This window comes from Dicentrarchus labrax, unplaced genomic scaffold, assembly GCF_905237075.1.
Source record: "Dicentrarchus labrax unplaced genomic scaffold, dlabrax2021, whole genome shotgun sequence".
In the NCBI taxonomy this organism is placed as follows: domain Eukaryota; kingdom Metazoa; phylum Chordata; class Actinopteri; family Moronidae; genus Dicentrarchus; species Dicentrarchus labrax.
In genome coordinates this window covers 28,080,742-28,098,510 of record NW_026136711.1, presented here as the reverse complement: position 1 = coordinate 28,098,510, position 17,769 = coordinate 28,080,742, and the positions used below count along the sequence as shown (strand labels likewise).

Here is a 17,769-nt window from a genome sequence, read left to right as displayed (position 1 = left end):
GTAAGACGCCAGAGATCAGTTCAAAATAATATATTAGCAATTCTTGTAAAATTAGTAAACAACATGAAGTTTCAAACTGATAAATAATGTTGAGGGTGTTAAGTTTCAAGACCCCAAATAGAACATTAGAGTTAACACACATTGTATCACAAATCCTTGTGCCACAAACCTGCTAAAAGGGTGTCACAAAACTCCTCTTCACTCTATACTCACGTGTCATATTCTGAAATCTTGCTTTGCAGTAAATACGTCAGAGCTGAATATCAAGGCTGAGAGAACATAAAAACAAAAAACACTTATGGTAAGTGCATGCACTGCAGACTGGTAACATGATGCTCACACACTGATAACAAGGTAATGCAGAGGAACCACTGAAGGTGGTATAGCCTCCTGCTTCATATATACACAGTTATCAGTCTTACAGTAGCAGTACCACCAATATCGTAGTTGTGCGATGAGTCAAAGTCACTTTCTTGAGGGGGAATCATCCATTGGAATCCTGGATTTGGGGGAGTTTCTTTATTAATGTTACACTTTTTTCTTCTTTTCTTTTTAGCTTGAGGAGCTTAAAATAAGTGAAGCCCTGCTGCTCGCGCAGTGTGACAAGTGGAGAGCCTGGAGAGATTACTTTTTCACTGCTGTCTACAATAACGTAATATGGTAGCTTCTTACCCTCCGACCTCGGGGCTACACTTGTCACTCACCTACTCACACCGAAAAGACGTGGATGTAATGTAAAACATCTATGTACGGTGAAAGAAGTTAATCTGAGGAAGAGTTTGGCTAATCATATACTGCACACATATTTTGTCCTTCCTCTGATTTACTGCTATTTCATGTTGTTGTTTCTTTAGATACAGTGAGGGAAGTGTCTCAGCCAGACTAGAGGATGAATGGATGTTATGATGGAAGGTGATAGTCTCTACAAACATGGTTGTTTTTTCTTCCTTATTGGCCGTTTCCAAGGTCAGAAACAGCGCAGACAGCAGAAAGCATTAAATGAGCAATTCTACTTCACATATTAAGCTTGTGCATGAGCTTTTCTTCCTATCCAACTGCTTCCACAAACTGTAGTTGTTTTCTTAAACTGGTAATCAATCACACTTCGAAAAAACTGATACTTTCTTTGCAGAAGTCCACTTTCGTTGAGATTGAGTTTTAAGCAGGTAGCAGTTACAGGATTTTTTCAGCTTTCTTACTAAGAGTAAATGTACAACCTGAGTTGCTGCACTGTATGGTTATTTCAGCCTAACTGCAGCCTGTCTGTGCCATATACATGCTGTGTAACGACCAAAATAATTACTCACGTGCCTAAATTGCTCAAAGGGGTTCACAGGTCAAGTAACAAAAGGCCATCTGAATTTTCACACAGATTCCAATTGCCCTTTTCTCCACCTGATCCACAGCAAGAAGCAGAGATGGGGAAGTATCTCACAGGGCCATTACTATGACGCTTATCAGACAGCTCATCAGCTCCAGGCAGATGAATGGCATTCAGCGTAAGCAAAGCCTGAGATAGGGACCTTAAGATATTAGCCTAAATGATGGCCACTATTTCCCCCTGCAGAGGATAAGGTTGTTTGGTAGGACTGGAGCAAAATAACGGCAACAACAGCAAAAAAAAAAAGACATGGGTGAGATTGGCATGCTTACCCCTTATATTTCGACAATGATGGAAGGATAGTGCATGTGCTTGAATATAATGGAATAAAATGTATGTTGAGGAGTGTATAGTCTTCATTTAAAAACGTAACTGTCTGGACAAAAACTGAAATTACTGTAGAAATTACAGACAAGTAATTAATGACAAGACTAGGACGTTTATGGCCACTCGAGAGGCTCTGCCTCCTAATAGTCGACTAAAACGCTAATCGCTGAGAAGAGTCTTAGTCGACCCACTGTTCATTCGTCAGATAGTAAAGTATCAGAGGATTGTTGCAACTTTTGCTCTTGTAACACAGCACTGGTGCATCTGCTGACTTTATTGGCTGCCATTAGCTAATTAGCAGTCCTATTAGCTGACTCCACCCATACTGGGAGCTTAAAGGACAGGGGGAGGTTTGTTTACACAACTAGTAAAGGAGCTAAGGTATGAGCACGAGAACAAGAGCCGAGCGAGCAGGCAGGCGGGGGAACTGGGTTCCCAGCCTCCGGGATTCTGACTTCTGGGACGATGAAGACAGCAGGTTCATAAAACGGGACAGGGAGAAGAAGAAGAAGCTTGTAGGGATTTGTAAGTAACATTCTACATCATCTACACGTATAAGTCCACGAGTATTTGTTTTTGTAAATTTTCAGTCTCCTTGCTGGTTGTTCCGACACATTCATAATCATTACTGCCTTTTCCGTTATCATTTAACAGACGTTGAAGAAGTGTTGACCTGATGATGGCGTTAAATGAAAAGTCAGAGATCGCCAAAGTTCTTCCTATATGGATATGAAAATATGGAAATTCATCTCATAGTGTGTTGTTCCAGTCTGGACCAAGTGGTGGACTGATGTTGCTAGCACTGCTAAAAAAATGTCTCAGCTTCATTAGGTTGACCTCTGGCACTGTGAGGCTCCAATGTGCCTATAACTGGTAAATGAAATGCATTTGCAGAGTTTTCTTCACTATTGGACAACATTTTATTCTGCACAGTGACAACCTTGGGCAGCTCTGACATACACAGGTGGTGTGTGGGGATTTCAGTCTCCTGAGTTTTTTTTCCCCACATGAGACCTCAAACAGAAAGGGCCTTTATTAAAGAAGTGTGTTTTATTAAGAATATATTCCTACAAGGGGGGCTCGTCTATCATCATGGCTGTGCAGAGGTCCATTATTACACCAGAGTTATCGCTCCTGTCCCTGGTAACACTGCAGTGTTCAAGCGGGCTACTATAAGGAAGAGTTATGGTGACCAAGACAGAGAGATATATTACGGCCAAGCATCACATGATGAATTACTGCTTTGCCTGGGCTTATTTGTTGGTACTTAGGGTTGGCTGTGATATATACCAAAAAGCTGTGGCCTGATACCAAGGTGGTTTGAGGTAGTCTGTTAGGGTAGTTGGGTATCAGACAGGCCAACAAGCTAAGAGAAAGGGGAAGTTGAGGGTGAGAAAAAGAGAACATAATTTTCAGATTTGTTTTGGTTCCAACATGTAACGTGTGCTCTATCGTATTACCCCGTCATCCATCACTACAACTCTTTAGTGGAGATTCATGAAGATGGTCATTGTGTTAAAGTGTCTATTTGAAATGTATTTTCCATATATGTAGATTTCCTTACAGCCATGCGAAATAAGCAGGACAGGTGTGGGAAATAGACAGGTGGATATTTTTAGATCTGATATAAGACTTATATTGAGTTGTGTATTTGCATTGTATACAGAATATACCAATTAGCAGTCAAGTTGACATCCAAATGTAGCACAATGTACAAAAAATAAAAAAATAAAAATGCAAATTAATGTGCATTTCCATCAACTTCCGGTTGTGCGACTATTAAGAGAGTGAGAGCATTGAGATAAACAGTTCTCTGCAATGGCACTGGGTATTTTATTGAAGGATGTTCATCGCTCCCCTGCTGGTTTTATGTTTTCGCGTGCTGCCATTTTTAGTCTCTTCAGGTTCTGTTTAATACACATCCTTAATGTACATCAGGATATATTTGCAAAGTTTCCATTACACTTTGTCACATTTTAATCAACCCATCATCCGATTCAGACAAGCGTAATAACATCGGTGTGGTATTTTTACACTTTTTTTCCTGCCGTTTCCGCTCCATTTTAATGCACAAACTGAAAAACTGGATGGAAATGTAAAGATTGGAACTGTCTAGATCTGATATTTCCTAGCATACATTTATTGGCATATTTGCAATGGATACGCTGGAAACGGCAATTATTATCAACTTTTAGTGCATCACCATTTATTTACCATATATTCACCACATGTGAACATGAAAGGCCATGAATAAAACAACATTGACGACAGGATGTTTTGGGAGCTTTAGGCCTTCATTATGGTCTTCAGAAGTAAAACTTACAAGTTAAGATTCAGTAATATTCCCTTTGAATACAGTGTGAAATACTCGTTTGTTTTTTTTTCCATTTGTACATTTGTACTTGTTGAAAAAGGTTAGTACTTACACCACTAATCAGCACACAGCTGTCTTAGTTGAGGTGAAATACATTCTGTGTATTTCTATTCAACACTTACTTTTAAGACCAAGCAATTTTGGAGTTTAATGCTGAAAAACATTTTCTTAGAAAAGAATAATATGCTAATCTTCTTAAAAGTGTGCTGTAGGCTAATCCATGATGCAGCTATGAATCATCCTATTGTTTGAACACACATTAGGGTGAATACATGACTACATTTGAGTACTTTTAAAAAGCATCTTTACTTGTACCTCTATCATGTCCCCGGATAACCCCCTGCTTTGAAGCTTCATGTTTCAAAAGGTTCCCTCGAGAATCTACAAAACCTAAATAAATAAAATTTTAAAAACCTTTCATCCAAAAGTTATCTAAGCTCTTACAATAGTTGGAAAGGGCCTTCCTAATGCACATCAATAGATTTTTCTTTACCAATGTTAAAACACTTGCATCACAGATTCATACTTTTGTCCTTTCTACTCAAGTATATATATTTTTTTGTGCTTATTTTTTCCCCATTATGTAAACAGCTGGTGCTCTCCATATTTTCACTTTAAACAAATTCATAAATTGTCACTGAATGCCACCTTCAGTCATCCACATGAGAAATGGTTAACGTGATATAAGAAAAAGTTATTGTGTTGGTTTCCCCCTTGATGAAAGCTAAGAACAGTAGAAAAACTTGGCAATGAAATCCAATTTTACTTCTGCCTTCAACACACTGCTAAGAAATGGATGGCCATTAAGAAATGGAGGTCTTTCTGTTTATAATAATACATATTCCAAGACACCACTTATCATCTAAGTGAAATTCAAAATACAGTCAATTCTTCATGGTCAAAACAACTGCATCAACACAACGGTAGCCCAACCTCAAAACCACATTGCAATCCAGGGTCTATTAATTCTGACCAGGGTGTGCCAGATGACTCCACAACTTTATATATTTTAATTTATTAAGCTCATCCCCTGCTTTGAGGGAGGCCTGTCCTCAGAGGGCGGTGCCACACAATAAAGTGTAACAATGCCATCTAGTGGCAACACTTGACACCATATAACACTGTGCAGTACATCTTCAGGAATGAAGTCAATACTTTGTATAGTGAGATCTTCATTGGAAGTAACAGAAATGTATCATCTTAAATTACTCAGTTTCAAGAGGTACCCCACAAAGTCCTTTCTTAATGCTGACGGGGTACTTTATATCTTGTCCTCACTCTAATATGAAGTAGAAATATGATCTATGTGGTCTTCACTGCTGCTCAGCACTGACGATCAGTTTCACAGGAACTATTTTAAACCCTGCTGGCCACACACAGCCACCGATACCAGAACATGCCTCTAGTCCTCAGCCGGAGCTGATAGACTGTAACTCTGCAGGTTTGTCCCTGATGAAAGCAATAATCCATTTTCAACATCATGTCTAATATCTGTTGCTTTAATGACATATCTGTGGTTGACGGTAATCAATGAAAGACAAGAAACTAACACCAAACAGCTTTGATCTTGGTTTATGTAAGCATGTGATGGATGAGGCCACACAGAGATGAATGTTTCCTATATGTAGGAGTTAATCCTAACAAGGCACAGGAGGTCATCTTCTTCAGTTCCTCCTGAACCAACAGGATGTACTGACCCACACTGAGGGCCAGATCAGTTCCTCTGTTTGTCAGAGACTCAGGTTCAAAAACACTTTTCTAGTTAGTCAATGCTGTTATGTACAATACACAAACATCCAATGACAGACACCATTTCCTTAATTAAGATATGGCAATACAATTCCAGTCAATTGTCAATACAGGATGAAGAAGAGGCTTGTTTTATTGGTTTCTTTTAGTAATTACAGCATTTGTTTCTGTCTATCTGTCAACCTATCTATACATTTGTCTGTATTTCTGCCTAATTAAGTCTGTGAGAGAAAGAAAAGCGAACAAAGAGTGTGACATGTCCAGTCCAGTAGCCATGGAGACTGGAGAGGATAAAATACAAGGGTGAAATTTGATAAAAAAAAGAATAATACTGTTTGAAAAGTGAACTGCTACCTGTAAACCTGTATTATTAAAGTAGAACACAAGTCCAATCTGTTTTTGCAATCAAAAGTCAGACAGTCATAAAAGCCCAAATCACATTTAATTGGAAAATGACAAATACAAATATATTTGCATAAACTGTATAATTTAATTTATTTTGTGGGCTTCTCAAATCACCATAATATTACTGATGTAAGCGAACATTGCACAGCGGCAGAAAACACTAATTACAGATTTAGTTGCTACTGTATGTAGCAACAATCTCTGTAATAAAATACAATCAGTTTGGCAGTTTCTATGATTCTGATGTTTGGTAGTGGATGTTAAAATCACTGCACTGTTTGCATTTGGACCACAGATTGTGACTTTAAGATAAAATATATTATTTTCTATCAAATCATTACTAAAAACAATTTCTTCTATTGTTCAAATAATTAGATATGGATAAAACACATGCTATCTGAACACTTTTAGTTGAATTGAATTGAATTTTAGGTGGGTCAGGCTTTTTAAAATGTTTTTGGCAATTAAATGTTAATTCATATATAAATAAAGAAAAGATAAGTCCTCTTTTACACAGAACTTCCAAGAGAGCATAGTCTCTGTGTGGTCAGTGCTGTGATTTATTTTCCAATGTTTTTTATTGTTGATGAATTTGGAGATTCTGTAGGTGGCGCTCTTTTCTTTCTCTGATCAACACACTGGCTATTAATGCCTTACTAAAATAATTAGAAATCGTATTGTTTTTGGCAGAAATGTACACACAACTCTCATCTTCCATGAAACCGTAAGAAGAACATGAAACAGTAGAAGCTATTGAGCAGCATATACGTTAAAGCTCTCATGAACTGGACATAGACTTGATGTCATGTAGCGTCTGAAAATTGTAGAATGTCTTTATTTGAAGGAAAATATTGAGGGTTTTTACTTTAACTCAGAGGCATTCTGGAAACTCTGTGGCAGCATATTAAAGGAATACTGCAGCTACAGAAAAATGGAGGCCGTTCATGTGAGAATGTGCTGCTGGCTCAGATGTCTAAAGGCTCCTCTGTTTACTGTTGCAGAGGAGTCAGGTTGAAACGGGTCAGACGCTTTAGACCAGAGGATCATCCATCATCTGCTACGGAGGGTAGGACAGGGGGAAACTGGTGATACTCGGGCTATTTCAACTGATGATAAAAAATCCTGAAGATGCCAATAGATAAATCACTCCAAAACTGATTGTTTAAAAAATGCAAGTCAGTGGGGAAAAACTATAGAGAAACAAAGATAAATATAGCATGTTGGCTAATTAGTTCAAATTGTTTTGAAAAGTATTAAAATAAATAAATAAAGACAACTGTTTTGGGAGCATTACTGCAATACTGTATTGCCAGTATTCTGTAAGGTAGTCCTTTCTGGCAGACTGAGCGTACTCTCCCAGCAATTTCCATTAATGAAACTGTTATTATATTGTTACGATATTGTTCAGGTTGGAAATAGTTGTATATGATCAAAATTTGTACAGCTTTTTGAGGCCAATGCAAAGCATGGAAGCAAAAGCAGATTTTTGGGGAAGGAAAGTACACAGTACACTGTATTTACGTTGTAATTAAGATGTTGCTTTGTAAAAGCATATATTGGATATGGATCAAGGAGGCAGAGCGGATCTTCCATTAATCCAAGGGTTGGCGGTTCAATCCCCGGTTCCTCCTGTCCATGTGTCCCCGATGGGCACGCCAGTACCTTGAATGTGGGCATGTGCATGACAGTGGCCAAAAGCCACTGGATCTATACTAAACTATACCACAGCAGCTTGATTAATTACCAAAGAACATTTAAACAGTAGGATGTTGGCATGTATGACTAGCTTTTATGTGTCAATGGATCCCAGGTATATAATTATCACCAAATGTACTGTAATTATCACCAAGGCTGGGCAACAGAGCTTACAATTAAGGCTGAGTTGAAAATCTGAAGTTTAAGATTTCATGTGCAATTACACTTTAGTATTTCATATCAAGTGCACTTTGTACCAAATGTGAAAGAAACAGAACAAGGGTACAAATTGTAATATTTTCTACTTAGGAAATTACCTGAGGTAATCATAACTACTTCACAGCAGCTGGGAAATACACATTCCTAAACCTAACACACTTTCAAAACGTGTTTTTCCCCGTCGCAAAAAGCTTTTACAAACTAATTTAGCAGAATCTAATCTCAAGCATTGATGTTGAGTTCATTGAGTCTGCTCAGCATTGAAACATTACACCACTAAATTACAAAATCCTCATCAGTACTGACTTAAAGACTGTCATGAAGGCTGGGCTAACTAAACAGAGAGGACACCAGCATCAGAGAAGTAGTGGCAAATAGTTAAAGCAATAGTTACAATTACAGTTATTAATTTAAACTGTTGCTCTCTTTGGCTCTCAAGATGTTCAAGTGGCAAGGTGTACATATGCACTCTTTCTCATCACTTTTATATTTTATATACAACACCTGCTCTAACAGTCAACAGTGTTTGGCAGTGTAGTACAGTCCTCCAAACCAAAGTATAAAATAAACTGTTTATTATTGTTTTCAAAAAATTATGTGCCAGCGCTTTACAAAACCATTACAAAAATGATTCAGATTCAGTTGATCTGATGTCGTTATGGTAAAGTTTGGTTAGATTTAGGCGTAAAAACAACTTAATAGTTGAGGTCATAGTTAAAAGAACTAAGGTTATGGAAGGACGCAGTCATAGTCATAAGAAACCAACGATAAAACAAACAGTGTTCTCTTATGTTCGAGTCACATGATTTGTTGGCCAACCCATCCACCCTGAGCTATGACGTTTGGCAGCGCTAAGCACATTGTCATGCTTTTGTCCCGTCTTTGCTCCTGACAGTCCTGAGTCATAATTCACACAGCCGCTAGAGGTCCTTGTGAGGTAAATGTAAACACAGGTTGTATTAGGCATTTGAACAAACAACGAATACTGTCATTCTTCTTCTCAGGACAGTCTCATGGAGTAATATTATCATGCATATTTAAGCAGGAAAGTAAAGAGAAGAATAATTATTAATTCTGCTGCACCCCCAGTGCAAGAAGGAGTGCTACCACAGGTCCTTCATCCCAACAGCTGTCAGACTCTTTAACCCAGCAACTACATAATGTAGCACTGTTTGTCTTTGTAACATGTATTCACAGTCACTTTTTTGCACTAATACACTTTGCACTGTTAGTACTGTACAGTTCACATACATATTTGGATATACATAGATTATATTTTTTTCTAAGTTTTTATTCTGTGCAATTATTTATTTACACCATGCCACTACTTCCTGCTGTAACCTGTGCAATATTCCATTTCAATCACATCTATATAAAAGCTGAATATAGCTGTATATAGTGTACAGCTTGTGTTTTTTTCTTTTCTATTTTTTTATTTAATGTGTACTTTTCTTATCTGTTGTGTTGAATCTGGAGCTGCTGTAGCAAGTGAATTTCCTATGTGGGATCAATAAAATCTATCTTATCTTATCGTAATTACCCCCTTTTATTTCTGCATGATGATGATATTCATGTGAAAAACAACTATTTTCTATATTGTTAAAAAATGCATTTAACAACCTATTTCGGTAGTTGAATGATGGTGTAGAAAGAAAGCTCTCTATTTATTATTGTTATTTACGTTTTGAATACAATCCACAGTGTAAAACTACTATTAAGACATAAGTAGTACATACACTGTGTTGATCCTAAACTTTGCAGCAGTGAGCCACCATCCTCCTGAATTATATTTACCTTCTGTTAGTGGTGGATTGAGCAGCAATAATTGGACACATGTCACCAGTAAAAGGATACTGGAGTGAGGGGGTGAGGGAAGGGGGCAGGGGGGTGAGGGGAGGGGAAGGGGGTGAGGCTAGGCAGGGTGAGGGAGGGTAAATGACTGAGTAGTGCCAAGTTTGCAGTATTCCAAGTTAAGCGCCCCGGCATGCATCAGCAACAGGTGGCGCCTTTATGAGTGCTCTGAGTGTTGCATGACAGCGACAGCTATGGGTTTATCGCCATGGTCAAGGAGAGAGACAAGCGAGGGGAGAGGGAACAGGAGCTGAATGTCAGTGGATGAGACAGTAAAAGTGCGACATAGCAAGGTGTGAGAAACAAGGACAGGGAAATAGCTTTTGAGAAAAAAAAATCCCCACATGATGATGATAAGTGAGAGTTTAAGTCACTACTTTCTCTTTTTTTCATTATGGTGTGAAGAAATGAGGCAGATCGCTCCTCAGCTGGAAATAGAGACATCTCAGTTATCTCAAACGCTCCCTCAGCAGTCGAATCACATGATGAACAGAGAATTCCAGGGAGGCCACGCTAACCTCGACCCCTACTCTCTATGAGCTAAAAGAGCCTCTGGTCGTGACTCAAGCCAGTGGGATGACCCCAAAGAATCTCAACCAATCACGATTGTAAAAAGGCTTGTGACGTGCACTGAAATGAGGTAATACTTATTGAAATCGATCAGCGTAACATTCACCTCCACCAGCCAACACAATTAAAAGAAGCAGTGTTGAGTGACAAATTAATGGATAGATAAAATATATGAAGTATTTCATCAGTCAAGCAGTTCATTAGCTTTTATTTTATGTTTGTGATGGATGAAGCAACAGTGTTCTCAATTCGGGTAGTGGGGACCCCCAGAGAAATGGGTAATATTTTAATTACAACATTTTTCACTGACTACAAATTAGTCCAATGAGAGAATAAGAATGACTCAAACTCTTCACTGTTCTGCCAATATATAGTACAGACAGTTATGAAATAGTCTTATCAACTACAATATATACAATATAGTCCACAGCCTGATGTGTATCAATTCGGGGGATCCCAAAAATGTTGAGAACCACTGCCATAGTGGTTTCAATATTTGTTTCAACATGTAAAAAGAAGTAGATTTCAGTTACTCCTGACCTTGCAGGCCAAGTTGACCCATAACCCCACCCTTATCCATTTCTACTCTTGAGTGAGTGACTGAAGTTAAAAAACACCTGCCTTGTTTATCAATGTTGTCATGTACAATGGTTAAACATCCAAACACATCACAAAAGACTGATGAAGTACATTTTTGGCTTTGGATAAATCTCTAAAAGCACATGTGTACAGCTTCAAGCTCAACATAGCAACTGCTCTTTTAAAGAGGTATCTAATTACCATAACCTTGCTTACACCCACCTAATTAATACCTAATTTTGACTACGTTAAACTTAATCTTTGAGCCAAGAGCTCCGTGAAAACCAATTTAGCTCAATGTGCTGTGTTGACAGGTTGACACCAGCTCCCACTCTCGTGATGGCAACACGCCAAGATGTGACCGTTTCACATTCCTGCTAAATTGTCAATTAACATGTATGAAGACGGTATCATCTCTCATATTGAAGCAGTACACAAGTCTGTTCAACCATCTGTTAACTGCGCCATGCCAGAGCTGTGTATGGGCCTTACAGCCGAAGAGAATTCTGTTTCTGCTTCACACACTTGTCTCCTCATTAGAGTAAAAGATTCATGTAGTTGAGTGAATGATACAAAAGTTCACACCTTGAAACTGTTATTTCTTTTAATTGTGAAATATATTTAACACCTACTTCTACCGCTACTTTATACTCATTACAATTGAGAGGGAAATACTGTACTTTTACCTCCACTACTTTGAAAGCTGTAGTTACTTTGCAGAATAAGAGTTTACATAGAAAACATATAAACATATTACAAATTATATACAATGATGATGGGGTCATTTTTCGCGCATATGACAGCCATCGTACTTTCTACTTAACACTTAGGTAGGGTGTAGCGAGTGACTTGCAATCTGCAACTGCACCGCTAGATGCCACTAAATCCTACACACTGTACCTTTAAATAAGATTTCTGAATGGAGTATTTTTACATTATGGGATTAAAACTTTTCAAGTACTCTCACCACTGTTCTGTAGTTTGTTCCGCAATGTTTAGCATATTTAGATTTCAAAAGACTGGGACCACTTAGTAGCTTTACATCCGTCTAGGACTGAACAGCATGTTCCTCACTGCATCAGTGATCACAGTGATAATACAATTTAAGGCTGACTAGAGTTATGATGGCAACCGAAATCTGTCCCACAAACTTTCTGAATTGGTGTTTCTTACCGACATTCAGGTGAAGGTAATACCACATGTATAGTACACTCGCTTTTACTTGATTCACATCAGACCACAGGTTTTCTGGGTGTGATAAGCATTTTTCTATGAGGATGACTCTGGTCAATGTCTGTTAGAACATTTTCAGTTAAGTACTCCTTTGAAAGTATAATTCAGCCAAAATTGAGTTTTCCACGCTGCTGAGTCCATGACGGGGACATGATGAACGCCACTTTAGAGTCAGAGAAGTGTGAAAAGTGAGCATTCAATTACTCTGGAGGAAAAGTAAGAAGTTGAGCTGCCTCTTCTACCTCACCGGTTTGAAGGGTGTGTGTGCTTTAAGGAGGTGAAAAGGGTTTTGAAAAGGTTTTATTTACTTGAACATCCTGGTTCACAGGTCAGATAGAAGCCAAGTCTCAACCACACACTCCAGCCAGACACAAACCCATTTTTCTTGTCTGACTGTTGCCATTAAACTTGAACTTGAAACTGGATACATTTTACACTTTCTTGACAACATTTGTGTCCGCCAAAAACTAGTGAAAGTGAAGTTTAGTGAGTTTAGAAAAGAGTTAACTCCTTGACAGGCCTGTGCAAAGCTCAGTACTCGGTATGAAGTCATGATAAATAACTACTTTAACAACCAAAGGTATCAAAAATATCTCCTGATTTATATATGCTGCTGTGGGCTGTGTTCTGACCAGGGTGTTTCAGCATAGCAAAGCTGTCAGAGCAGTAAATCAGACACATGGTGTGACCTCATCAGCCACTTGCCTCTTACAAGGATTGAGGGCATTACCTTTCCTGATCACATGGTGCACTCCCTGAAGCTTCAAAACATTATCCACAGTTGATAAAAATGTCTTTCTGATTCTGACACTATTAAAATTCTCCAGATGAAAATAGTGTAGCCACAGACACCTGAGGAGGAGAGTTGGTGGCCTGCACTGTTGCCTGGGAAAATTTAACCTTTGCAGTTTAGCTGCTCTCAATGCAAAGAAACTCTTATCATTCTGTCATTTTTTAAACTAGAATTATAGCCAAACAGTCAAGTTGCAGTTTACATCAATGTCTGTGCAGACTCATATATGTAGTGAAGACTTCTTCTTTAAGTTATCCTGATATTGACATGTATAATTTCAGGGAAATACATGCTGTCTTCAGCAGGGGTTCTGAAACTGGGGGTCAACCCCCCTTCGGAGGCATACAGCCACTGCAGGAGGTGGGTGCATGATCAGGGTAAAAATATGTGGTGAATGAATATCATTTATGTAGGAAAAATAGACCAGCAAGTGTTTATTTATGCTTTTGTGCTGACCTTTATTTCATTAAAATTCTACTTGGATCCTTTTTATTTGCTCTCTATATCATTGTTAATTAATGATAAAAAATTGTGGGTTGGGGAACTTTTATCATTTTCTGCAGGGGGGCATGCACGATAAAGTTTGAGAACCACTGACCTAGAGACTATTTTTACAGAGGAATACAGAAGACTGATAGAGAGCTTTTTCATATGGTGCAACGACAATCACCTGAAGCTCAATATCATCAAAACCAATAAGCTTGTGGTGGATTACAATGCTTTAATTATGGATGTTGCTGCAAAGAAACTACACATTCTAACACATGGATGCTTCACACACAAATCTTCAACCCGACAGCAAAGAATATCTATACAGTCACCACAGTTTCACTCTGACCCAATCTCCCCTTCTGTTCCTGAGTTATGGCGTAGAAAAATGGGCAGATTTTGCAGAACATTATGATGTCACAGTGAAGTTGATCTTTGACCTTTTAGAAAACATCATCACTTTATTATTTTATCTTATTAGACATTTCTGTGAAATGTTGCCATAATTACCCTACATATTTTGTTAAAGCACAGTGACCTGGATCTTTGACCACCAAATTCTTACCAGTTCCTTTTTTGAGTCCAAGTTGACAATTGTACCAAATTTCCTGATATATCATGCTGACGAGAATGGGACCGATGGAAGGACAATTGGACCGATGGATAACTGGAAAGCATAATGCCTCTGGCCACAGCCATTGAAGGGAGGCAAACAACAACACAAGACAAGCATTACAATTGGCAACTTTTAAGGCAGTTTCATGTTGAAGTGATGCAAACCAATGGATGCGTCACAGAGAAAATATAAAATAAAGCTACCTATGTCGCGCAATAATGTGGCTATAAAATACTGCATTGACCATGGAGGATCAAAATAAAAGAGTGAGATAAGTTTATAGAGTGAGACATTGCTTGAGGGAGCAGACTCAAAGGATGGACCGAAATATCAAAGAATAGGTAGATATGGGCGGTAAATGAAGTGGAAGGAAGGCAACAGGGAGCCGGAGGAGGTGGAGTGTGAATGATGAGAAAGACCATTAGAAACAGATGCAGACAGTTGTAAAGAGACAGTTGGCAGGTAGGTCAAGGAATTTGGAGAATACTAAGTCATCACTCTACATATACCTGAAAGCTTTATTGGGGAACACAGTTAACATCAGAGTAATGGCACACAAGGGGAGAACTTGGACAAGCATGTTATCTAAGACAAGTCTTTTTAGTGCAAATTCCCTCTTTGTGTTACCATCCATCCACCGCAGTTCAGCAAGGAAACACTGTCTGGGGAAACAAAAGAGAAACAGGGATTTTGGTACTAAAAATCTTGGAAGATACCCGCTTGACTCATATAACTCAGATTACTGCTACCTCATCTAGGCTTCAAATACACTTTGGAATACATTTTTACACAGAATCAGGTCCTCCCAACCAATTTCTTCCTTTTTAAGTATGTTAGAAAGGAATCTCTTACTGGCCAGTAGGATTACAGCAAAAGCAGTTTATTATATATTTATTTTAATATTTATTATATTATAGCAAATGTCTAAAATATGGACTTAAAAAATGTGAACCTATCATTTAACATTCAAAACATTTTTTATGAGTCACTTCTTGATACCATACACAATCATATTTTATTAAATGCAGAAAGGGTTAGGGTTTATTGAAATTAAAGATTTTATTCCAGCAAGTTACATACATATTTGTATACCTGATATGTGTATCTGTTATTTGATTCAACTATACAATATAATGATATAAAAGATGACACAAATGTTTTAAAAACAGGTAAGTCACAAGCCTTAGCCACTATTACCTTTATTAGCATCTTGGTTTCATAATAACACTCAACTGATATACTGACACCATTATACATAATTTGTAGTTTACAATATCAAAGTAACCCAAATATAACATGAGACAGTTTTTATGCTCTTCATCAACGCTTCCCAGTCCTCTCCCTAACCAGATGACATGGCTAAACCTCCAGCCAATAAACCATAACATGCCTTTGGTGTCATCTATCCATGTAAGTGAACCAGTAAGCCAGTTAAGTAGCTGGTGAAAATGTATGTATGCTTTAGCATTAAGCACTTATGATTGTATGACATAAACATGTAAGCTACCAGTTTCTTACTGTGTTAGATTCTGAAAACCCATATAGAGATTGCAAAGTAACTAAAAATCATTAACATCAAAGCAAAATAAATAAACTATTAACTATAAACTACTGTAAACTATTGAATTTCAAAATGAATTATCCATACATTTACCATGCATACTGCATGACTTAAGTTACAGACCCCAGACCACCTGCTAGAAAATGATAGCTGGAGGCATATTTCTTTAAGTGTGACATGTTTATGATTGTTGTTATTGCTGAAGGCAAAGTTCACTGGTTTTACTGTCAGGGCAAGAAAGGTATAGGCAGTCGGGAGAACTGGCATGCGTTAGAAAACACATTTCAGAGAGGTTTGTCATACCTGTGTCTTTAAGATATACGTTTTGTTTGGTATAAATTTTGGTTATTTCTGCCAACATCTATAAACATTTATAGGCAAACTGCAGATGTGTTTTATGGTACAAGTAACTCCAGTAATCCAAGCCTGTATCAATGGAAAATAAAGCTGAGAAAATTAAATATGTACTGCACTGTAAGTATACTGAATTACTTTTGGTAAGTAACTAAGTTTGTCATAATGTTTCATACATTAACACATTTCTATCACTTTGTATGTGAATTGTCTGCTTTTATTCCCTAGCATCATTTACAGTAACTGTATTTCTGGGAAGGATGTTTTTGTTGCAGTTGCACTTGCTGATACTCTTGATCATGTTTCAGATGTTCTTAGGAACATAACAAACTTGTAACAGCTGCACCATGTTTGGCACAACACCTGATGGGAGGGGACAATGTGACACATTACTTCTTTACTTAAGCATTTACACTGTGTCTTAAAATACAACAACTCTCAACATGACATGCAACTGGAATGCCAATGGCTGTAATAAAAGACAAGAGACAGAAGCATTCAAAGGCTGCAGCCTTGAACCTGGATTTAGATGTAGCTGTAGGCTTTATATAAAGCCAAATATAGTGCAACATAGTCTAAGCCAAGCTATTGTTAAATATTAAATAAATATAAATAACTCTATTTCAATTGTAATGTGTCTGCTCTGTTATTTCTGCTATTTTTGCCTATGCTATACTTTTAAAGGTCTACCTTAAATGACCCGTGTGTAGGATTGTTGTTGTGCTGTGAAACTCATAATATGCGCTATCTAGAGCCCGTGTTTGGTTTGACCATTTGGGGCTTTACTGTAGAAACATGGCAGTTCAACATGGCAGATTCCGTAGAAGAGGACCCTGCTCTTTCTGTAGAAAACAACTGCTCATTCTAAGGTAACAAAAACACAATGATTCTTTTTTACAGGTGATTATACATTAATGAACACATATATTCCATTTCTGGCAATAGATCCTCCATAGTGTTACACTCTGGACCGTCAAAGAGAAAACTTTGCCCTGGATATCAAACTTCATCCAATAAACATCATCATTATATATTTCCACTCCAGTTTGTCAAATCAATATCGACCACTTAGAAATTCCTTATTTTGTTAATTAAAGTTGACAGGATGGTAATTAATATGTCACAGTTGTTTTTAAGAATATATTACGTCCACTAAACATAATTACTGGGAATCAGTCCCACAAAGATTTCCAAATGTCTTGGATAGCACTCTGACATTACCCCTGCACACAAACAAATGTTGATTTTAGTGAAAATATCCACCAGACTGTTTTGATGGGCTTGATTTTAATGCATTTTATATTTTTTAAGCTACAAGCAGTGTGTGGTTTGTAATAAAAATGTGCTTAATGGAGTGAGATAATCAGGTGCATTGTTAATCATATGTCTACGATCTATGAATAATTTTTATTATGTGGCTTGGAAAAAAAACAGAGTCTTGCCTCCTTTTATTTACATAAAGAATAATTTTAGGAAAACACAAATCAGGACATTAAACTTAAGCAATCACATTAACATTTACACCTAATCAAGCACTAAACTTGGGAATTCGGAACATTTCTGAGAACATTTC

At 37.7% G+C, this 17,769-nt stretch overlaps 1 protein-coding gene and 1 long non-coding RNA gene across 2 annotated transcripts in view; one reads left to right on the top strand and one right to left on the bottom strand.

Moving 5' to 3' along the window:
- The window catches only part of LOC127371063 (immunoglobulin-like and fibronectin type III domain-containing protein 1), a 190,148-nt gene that overhangs the window by 134,746 nt on the left and 37,633 nt on the right, over positions 1 to 17,769 (top strand). The window lies entirely within an intron of this gene.
- LOC127371095 (uncharacterized) overlaps positions 14,780 to 17,769 on the bottom strand; it is a 28,775-nt gene continuing 25,785 nt past the window's right edge. Inside the window, exon 3 of the long non-coding RNA XR_007886355.1 lies at positions 14,780 to 14,943. This is a non-coding gene — a long non-coding RNA (uncharacterized LOC127371095). The remainder of the gene's footprint in view (positions 14,944 to 17,769) is intronic.